Genomic DNA, 9,388 nt, shown 5'->3' with positions numbered 1-9,388 from the left:
ACACCAAATATTTTTTGGTGTACAAAGCCTAAAAAATGGCAAGAGAAAGAAACTCCTATATGTCCTACAATGAAAATACCAATAGAACTCTACAACAGAAATAATTTTTGCTTCAGCTGGCACACTCAGGGAAGTTTTCACACATGAAATTCACATGTTCCATATGCAAGTACAGTTTCCACTGATGGCATGTATGTTTTATTTTCCTGTCATTTTTGTATGGCACAGTTGACATCCTTTTGGATTTTCTGTCATTGTCATAGGTCTTTTTGATGTTACACCTGCCTATGCACCTGTGTTCACCAGTGTCGGCCATAATATTTTTGCATAGTTCACTGGACAGAACCATTTTGTTTCTCCTCTGCTGAATGCGATCTCTTATGAGTTTTAGTCCCAATCTTTTGAGAAAATTTCTCTGTGGTATTTTCACTAGCTATTCTTGAAAACCATGAAGCTATTCATGTTACACACATTTAGGATGGAGTAAAATACAGTTATTTGCCAGCTCTTTCTGATCCAAATGACAGCATAGTTGGTGCATAACTCAACAACATCTACTCCACCTTTGGTTTTGTTGTTCAAAGTTATTGTCTCAGGCTGCCATTTTTCCCACTCAATATTTCCATCATGGCACAGTGTTGACCTCAGCAGTACCAGTTTGTTTTTCTTTGTCATATATGAGGCCAAAGTTCTAACTTTCTGAAATCCCAAAGACTGTCTTATGCAATTCTTTCTTTTGAAAGTGCAACATTTCATTTGGAATTCTGCTTTGTTCCTGCATACAGTTCCTACACTGTTCAACTTGTGCTCTGTTAGAAAATGTTACATCAATTGTAAACTGGTAACCAACTGTTGAATGCTACAGTCCACTTAGCCTGGGAGATGGGAGCAACAATTCTGTTCACAACATAATTTAGTTTATTATTACACAAAGGTGTGGTGGTTGAGCTCCAGAATATATTTCTAAATTGAAAACATAATAATTCTTCACTTCTATAAAGGTATAAATTATTATGCCACGTTTTGAAGGTTTCTTTGGTATACTGCCTGAATCTCCAGTGACCCTGAAACACTGCAAGATGTCATCACTAGTCATGTATTCAGATGGTGTGTAAATTGTTTGACAGTTATACACAGGTTTCTCAAACAGTGTGTGGATAACAGCCAGATTATAATTTTTTTTTCTTTTTGGTTAGTGGTGTTGTCATCAACTTGAGGCTGTTTTAAAAGAAACAAACCTCCTCAGTGTCATTGTTATTCTACCAACCTCTCAGGTCCACAGCTATAGCATTTCCATAAGCTTTTTACATTCCTTTGATTACCATGAGAAAGCCTTGCTAAGTACAGCAGACCTATGAATGTTTTCAGTTCAGCTAATGAAGTGTCCTAGTAAATACATTTTTGAATATGGAAATTGGTGCGTACAGAATGTTGTACTTTTATTTCAGCATTTGTGTATTTCACAACATCTTGTTACATGTTGTCTGTTACAAATAATTTCCAACATTAAATAGCAGTGCTGACATTCTCTCCAGTAATTTTCTTCCTGCTAAGATCCTCACTATATTTTTGTACCTAGTTCCATTTGATTGTGTGATCATTTTGTAACATTTTGACAAATCAAACACGTATTCATATTGCTGTTTTTTTATCATCTGAAATAGTCATTGTCATCTTCATCATCCACGCATGAATTATCTGATGATTCACTTTTGACCTCCAAAACCTGCGAATCTGATTTTTCATGTGAAATTGTACTGAACTGGGCTACTTTTATCCAAAAAAATCAAAAGAACACTTTTTAAAAAAAAAAATTCCAAATGCAGAGAAATTTAGCAGTGAACATTTCATGGGTAAAACTCAGATGTTGATTCTTTAGTTCTCATATATGCACCTTTCCATTCATCTGCCAAGTGGGTGAATGCACAGATGGGTTTTTGTTTTCCCTAGGTATAGCTACTATGAGGAAGACCCACATTCTGTTATAGTAAAATATGTATTCTCATAACAAAAGAGTAGTGTGCATGTATTTTATTCCCTGTGATGCTCAGGAAAACATACACAATACCTGTTAGATGGAGCACTGTATGAATAGAATTCCTAGTTTGGCATTTATGCACATGTACACACATCTTTCTGTTTGTTGTACCAGGTAAGTGAGTAAAAACAAGATTGTTTCCTGTATCCCCAAGATATAGTTACTGAGATGTACAGCTGGCTACTAGCGTGCTAATGTACAAATTTACAGTAGGAAATTACAAAGTGGGTTGTTGCAACTCAGTGTTAACCCCTATGGGATAACGGTTTGCAAAGCCTTTCTGATCTCTGGTGAATTCATTTTTCCAGAGTTCTTTTACATTCAGCTTTTATTTGTCAAAAGACAAACAAAATTTCATCTAAAACTGAACTAGTTCTTGTTCTGAGAGATCACATAATAAAATTGCAATAGTAACTTATAAGAGAAACACTAAAGTATATAAACATAGAGTCTTTGTGCATTCAGTTAGATTAACCATGCTTATGCTTTTTACATAATTTCTAACATTGCACAGTTTAATATCATTAACCATGTCTATGTCCAAATTGCTACAACCTCAGTAAACACACATTCATCTGCCCAATATTCTTCAAAATACCTGTGGATCCAGTCATCAAGAGACAAGGAGTGTGGTTTTTTTCTTTTCAAAATCTCAAACCTTGTCCTATAATAAATGTAGCAAGGAATACATTACTATTAGTGTAGACGAGAGAATCATAAAACATTTTCTGAAAGAGCCCTTATATAAAATCACAGGAATACAGGAAAAAAACAATACCTTTCAACAAAGTCCAAATTGCAGCAAGATATTTGCCAGGAATGAATTATCACACAATTTAGAATCCTATTGCATACACAGTTCACTCTAGTTTTGCAACTTTATGAATTTTGTTTCTATTTTATGTACAGATCATCTCAGATTGATCCAGGGAGTGCTAAATGAGAAAATGTTCCATTAGGGAAAATAAAACTGTCTGTGCTGTGGTTGCATGTAACAGATCAGAGATAGGGAGGATGCAGGAGCATGGGTTGGCTACATTCACACAACAAATATTTCCTGAGCTGACAGTGTTGCTCTGAACTCCGAAAAAATGCAGTTGCTACTACTGACAACCTCTCTTAAGAGGAAAGATCTCAGACCAGGCCAAGAGGTCCAAGGATATACACACTGTTGCTGAAATAGAAGAGGATTGTTAAGGCATGAAATACAAAACAAAGAAGTGAGGACAGAGAAAGAAAGAATCAATTTATCAATAATACTATATATCAGAACTGGAATGAAAATGAGAAATATGAACATTGATGGTCAGAATTATTCAGCACTTTATATTAATTCTTTTCTGATTAAAAAATCTTTATTTTTATTTCATGTACAAAACATATGAAAATATAGAAGATCAAAAATGCATTTATGAATACTAATGGGGAAGATATAAATATACTGTACTATAAAGACAATATTAATGTCAAGATTGAAAAATACTCAAAATTTTCTGAAATTAACTAGACATGGCAGCTAAGTAAAATGTTTCACACATTGTCTTAAACGATTTAAAACACTATAAACTTTGTATAGTGACTTTAATTTTTCCCTCTATTTTGCTCCAACAGATTGTTACTATACTTATACTATTTATTATATTTTCTCATATATAATGCTTATTGCATCTTGAAATGATCCCAAATTCAAAGATTAAAAAAATTGCTAAGACAATGGGTTGACTATTAGGAAGACTTTAAAAGGCTTATACTATGTAGATGATGTGTTATTTATCTGTTGATTTAGATAATATACTTCAGTTTGAATTCCAGTATTCTGATTTAAAAATTCCTCCAGTATCTATTCAGGAATAAATCAAGTTCTGTTCATTATGTTTTGTTAGGGATAATCCATCAGGATATTTTTAATATTCCTACAATTTCTGTATATCTTCCTCACATTGACAAAGATGTAAAATTCTAGATCTAGAATATCAGTATACAATGTCTATATTCATTATTGAATGAGTAAAACTATTCAAAATATTTTACAAATATTTTTATAATTTATTGCACACGCAGGCCTAATCTATTATTTACAAATATTCTATAATTTATTGCCTTTTACCATATTTTAAATGCTATAACAATATGAATTTATACTTCACTTGAGCATTCAGCAGCAAACTTTCTTCTAAGTATTTTCCATATTTTTTCTCTCAACTTTAGAGATTAAGATTAATAAAGAATATATCAGATCCATAATATTTCCAGAAGAATATACATATGTGTTTAGCTTTCCTCTCTCTCTCTATTTTTTGTTAAATAATATGCCACATGGTCTGCTGAAAATTGCTGTCTTCTTCCCCATACAAGATGAAATATTTTCAACTACAATTTGAAAATAACTTCCTTCCAAGATTTTTCATTACTACACTGTTCCTAAACTTTGTTTCTTTCTGTTTGGGGTAGTCACATATGCCACTAAGAGGTGGGAAATCATTGAGGCAACATCATAGAGTCTGCTCATCCCAAGGACTCTCATACAAATACAAACTACTCAAGTATCAAGGAATTATTTAATTCACGAGTCAGGGAACAGTACACAAGAGTCTGTTTCTCAGTAGAATTCAAAGTACAACACTTGTACTGTTAAATAAAGAATGCTAAATGAATTTACAAAAGCAAAAATTAATAAAACAGGTTAAGACCTACAGGGCAATAATCACTGTGCATTTTTTAAGAAGCAATCAAGATTCCTGCGCAGAAAAAATGCATTATAACTGATAGTGGAATAATAGCTTAAAAGCAAATTAGGGTCTGGGAATATAGCTCAGTGGCATACGCGCATGCCTGGCAAGTGCAAGGTCAATCCCCAGTACCACCCCCCCCCAAAAAAAGCAAATTATAAACTGCTCATTGGGAATGTGGTTTCTCCACTGCTGGTGGGAATGCAGACTGGCGAAATCACTGTGGAATTCAGTTTGGAGATTCCTCAGCAAACTAGGACTAGAGGTCCCATTCAACCCAGCTATTCCCCTTCTGGGTATTTTCCCAGAAGATCTAAAAACATCATATCACAGCAATATATGTGCACCCATGTTCACAGCAGCACAATTTGTAATTGCTAAATTATGGAAGCAACCTAAATGTCATCCACCGAGGACTGGATAAGAAAATTGTGGTACTTTTACGTAGTGGAATATTACTCAGCTATAAAGATAAACTCGAGGTTTTTATAGGTAAATGGTCACAACTAGAGACCATACTCATACTTGAAGTAAATTAGACCTTCATGTGCAAGCACCACATTGTCTCACTAGTGTAAAACCTGAAAGAGTTAATGTAAACTAGGAGGAATGATAGACATTGTGAAATGATAGGAAAACGCTCAAGGGTAAAGGGAAACTGGGATGTGGAAATTAGTAGGGGAAGGAGAAATTTTGTACGTATGCATTTACAGGATAGTTAACATAGTTGATGTATTGTCTTCTATTTCTTTGCTGAAAGAAACTGTTAATGAGTCCTTGATTGATCAATATTGCATGTCTCTATCTGTTTTCATGAGAAACCACTTTGAAGATATCAATGTGTAATACAACAAGCATTGTTAATTTCCTACCACTTTGTTTGTAACTGTATTGTTTGCACTGTTCTTTTTCTACTTTGTTGTTTTGTTTTTTTCTGGTACCGGGAATCGAACTCACGACCTTGCCAGGCAGGTGCTGTGCCGCTGAGCTAAATCCCCAGCCATCGTTTGCTATTTTGTAAAAGGTTGTCTGTCTGTTAATGTTTTCCTCCTTTTATTTTTAAAATAAAAAAATAAAATAAAATGCTCATTGAATCAGATGACCTAAAATGAAAGAAATCAAATTGTTATCACAAACTTAGATTCATTTTATTTTCACTGATATTTCCCAGAGAAATAGGAAGAGTGTTATACATCTTATCAGATTGTTTTCTCTAATTTACTAATTGAACAATTAATAAAACCACAAAACTAAAAACTTTTTGGCTAGAAGTTTCCTCAATGAATCTCAGATTAGATTTAAAAAATTTTCTACAAATTAGACATTGATTTCCTTATAATCTAATGTATTATTACAATCTGAGAAGCCCTGATATTATGTTTTAGTTTGTAATTAATTGTATCATATATTATCAACCTCTTCTTTTCCTAGTTTTCAGATACCATATTGCTACTGTTATATATCGATGACTAAAAATTTATAAAAGTGAAAGTTTATTTCTGTTTAGTCTACACACAGTTACAGATTGAATGAGAAGTATATATTCTAATCTATAAAATATGGTAATCCATTGGTACTACATTGTCTGTATATTTTCTTTCTTTTTATTTATTTTTACCTTATACTTACAAATGAATTTACAGTTGAATCAGTGTTCATTAAAATAGAAATAAATTAATTTTATTGACAAAAATCAAATACTGTCAAATGAAGCACTTTTATATTTTATACACATTGCTAATTTGCAGAATATTAGGTCTAGTACATACTCATTGATTATAAATATTTTATATTTTAAAAAGCTTATGATGCAAAGTATACTATGCATTTAGGGAGATTTTATATTTATCTATTTTATATTTTAAGGAGATTTTATATTTATTTGTAAGAAGATTTCTATGTGAACAACTTCTTTAGTAGGAATAAAACTTGAATTTTTAAACATGCATGAAGGCTTAGAACATTATTAACATTATTTTACATCTCAAATAAATGACTGATAATATGAAAGTATAATTTGTCCCTATTTGTCCCCTTTCAGGTTCTTATCTATTATAAGAGCCTGAAAGAATAAATACAATCTGGAACTTACAATAGATACTGTAAAAGGGAAAAAAACTGCTCAAGGGGCAAGAACAACTGGGATGAGGGTAATGAGAAAAGAAAGAAAGAAGGAAGGAAAAAATGTATTTGTATATACAAAGGATAGCTGGGATAATTGTACTGCTGATTTCTACTGGTCTGTTGAAAGAAATAGTTAATGCTTAATATTTTTTCTTCTTTTCAATTTTTTGATCAATTTTCCATGCTTGTGGTCATCTGGACAACTAATTTGAAGACAAGTATATGCCGTGTAACACCCATCATTGTTAATTGCTATCATCTTGTTTAGTGAAATTCCGTATTGTTTCTAATGAGATTTTATTTTTTTATTCTCTTTAAAATAAAAACTGCATACAAAAGCAAGTTTACCCTTTTATTTTTCATCCTTCTATTCTTGGTGGACTAATGTTTTAAATATTACTCTACTTAAAGTAATTCTTCCCTACTAAGGGTAATTTTCCAAATATATGTACTGGTTTTTATTTTATTCTGCCTCAAGGCGGGGCTCATCTCTGATACTGAGTACATTTGTTAGATGAATGTAATGATTAAAACTCTGTGTAAATTTGAGAGTTTAGAAGCTTGACTGACTTAGCAGTTTTATATTCTATGGTGTAGAGGACAAGCCATAGTGTGGTTGTTTCTAGATGTTGTATTGGTTGATTCACTGGGTCAGCTTGCGAAGTTTAGAAGTTTAACTAAGCAACTCAACAGGGTCCAGGATCCTCACTTTGTAAACATCCTCAGCCTGTGCAAGAAGAGGGCCATGGAGATGGTGTGAGTGCTACAGGTTACCTGTGGGAAGGTAATCTGTATACAATGTAAGAGAGGAAAAGAGGCTTGCTCTTCCCCCCTTTTAATCTTGTTGCATTTGCTGTCTTCCACCGCCATGAACTGTTGCCACTCTGCCATGCCACCCTGCCTTGGAGCCAGCTGATTATGGACTGAAAACTCTGCAAAGTGTGAGCTAAGTAAACCTTTCCTTCCTTAATTTACAACATCAGGTATTTCGTCTCAGCAAGAGAAAAGAAATCAAGATAGTGAGTGAATGCTACTACTACATGTACTTAAAGAAAAATAGATTTTATACAAGGATAATAATACTAATATGTCTTGGTTACTTTTCTTTCATTGCTGAGACAAAATAGCTGACACCCAGAATTAAGGGAGGAAAGGTTTAGTTAGCTCACAGTTTGTGGAGGTTTCAGTCCATAACCAGCTGGCTCCAAGGCAGGGTAGCACATAGCAGAGGACAACATTTCACGGCTGTGGAAAACAGCAAAAGCAGCAAGAGCAAAATGGTGGGGGAGCAAGCCTCTTTTCCTCACTTATATTGTATGCAGGCTATCTGCCCACACCCACACCATCTCAGTGCCCTCCTCTTGCACAGGTTCACAGTGAATACAAAAATAGCCTAGAGTAGAAAGGTCACATCTTTTCATCCCAGATTGTAGGACTGCTGAATCACTTAGCCAAGCCTCTAGATTCCTCAAGTTGACACAATGTATCAACCATAACATAATAACATTAATGGTAATCCTTATTTGAAAATGATAGTCTTTATAACCCAAGATCTTTGATTACTAACATGTTTTGGAAATGTGCCTAGAATTAAAACAAATATTCCCTTTACATTATTTAACACATCCTGTGATGGAAATGAGTTTATTTTACAATTTTTTATGGTAAAATGTCCTGGTTAGTTAGAGTATATATTACAAAACAAGTTGTAATATTACAAACAAGTTGTCTTTCTGGTGTTGTTTAATTATTGGGAAAATATCTGTTCTCTAATATTAGCAAGTTGAGTGAATGGAATTTTAAGTAGTAACATAGTCCATAATGTTTTCTAAGATGAAGGTTACATTACATTCACTTATTGTTAAAATGCATTATAGGTTAGCTATTTACATAAAGATTGATGGATTTGTTAAAGTTATGTTCTGAAAGGAATTAATTTTGATGCTAAGGTAATAGATAGAACAAATAAATATTCATATTTATCAACTATTCTTTTTTTCTGGTCTTCAGCGATGTGAAAAAAGAAAGAAAATTACTTGATGGAAATATTTTTATATGATTTTAATAATAAAATATTACTGAATGAACTTCAATTTTAAAACTGTATTGCAGTTCTTTAAATCTTACTCTTTAAAAGACAAGTGGTTAATTACTTAGGTAAATGAATGGATAACATCATTAACAATTAGAACAATTTACTAAAGGGAGTTCTTTTTCACAGTAACATAAATTTGCTATAAATTATCTAAATATAATCTTATGCCTTTAACACTACAAATAAAAGACAACAAATTATACAAAGTAGATTTAATAAATATAGATACAGAGATCAATGAATTTTAAAAGAGAAGACATAAAGGACATTCTTTGACATTGAAGAAAGTTTTTAAAATACAAAATAGGCAAATAATTCAACCACAAAGCAATTTTTTTATTAGCAAAATGGAGATCAATATTAAAATTACAGGATAAAGATAATCTTCCAACATTCAAAGTA

Source organism: Chinchilla lanigera, unplaced genomic scaffold, assembly GCF_000276665.1.
Source record: "Chinchilla lanigera isolate Chin_1 unplaced genomic scaffold, ChiLan1.0 scaffold00008, whole genome shotgun sequence".
NCBI lineage: Eukaryota > Metazoa > Chordata > Mammalia > Rodentia > Chinchillidae > Chinchilla > Chinchilla lanigera.
This window is presented reverse-complemented; position numbering follows the sequence as displayed.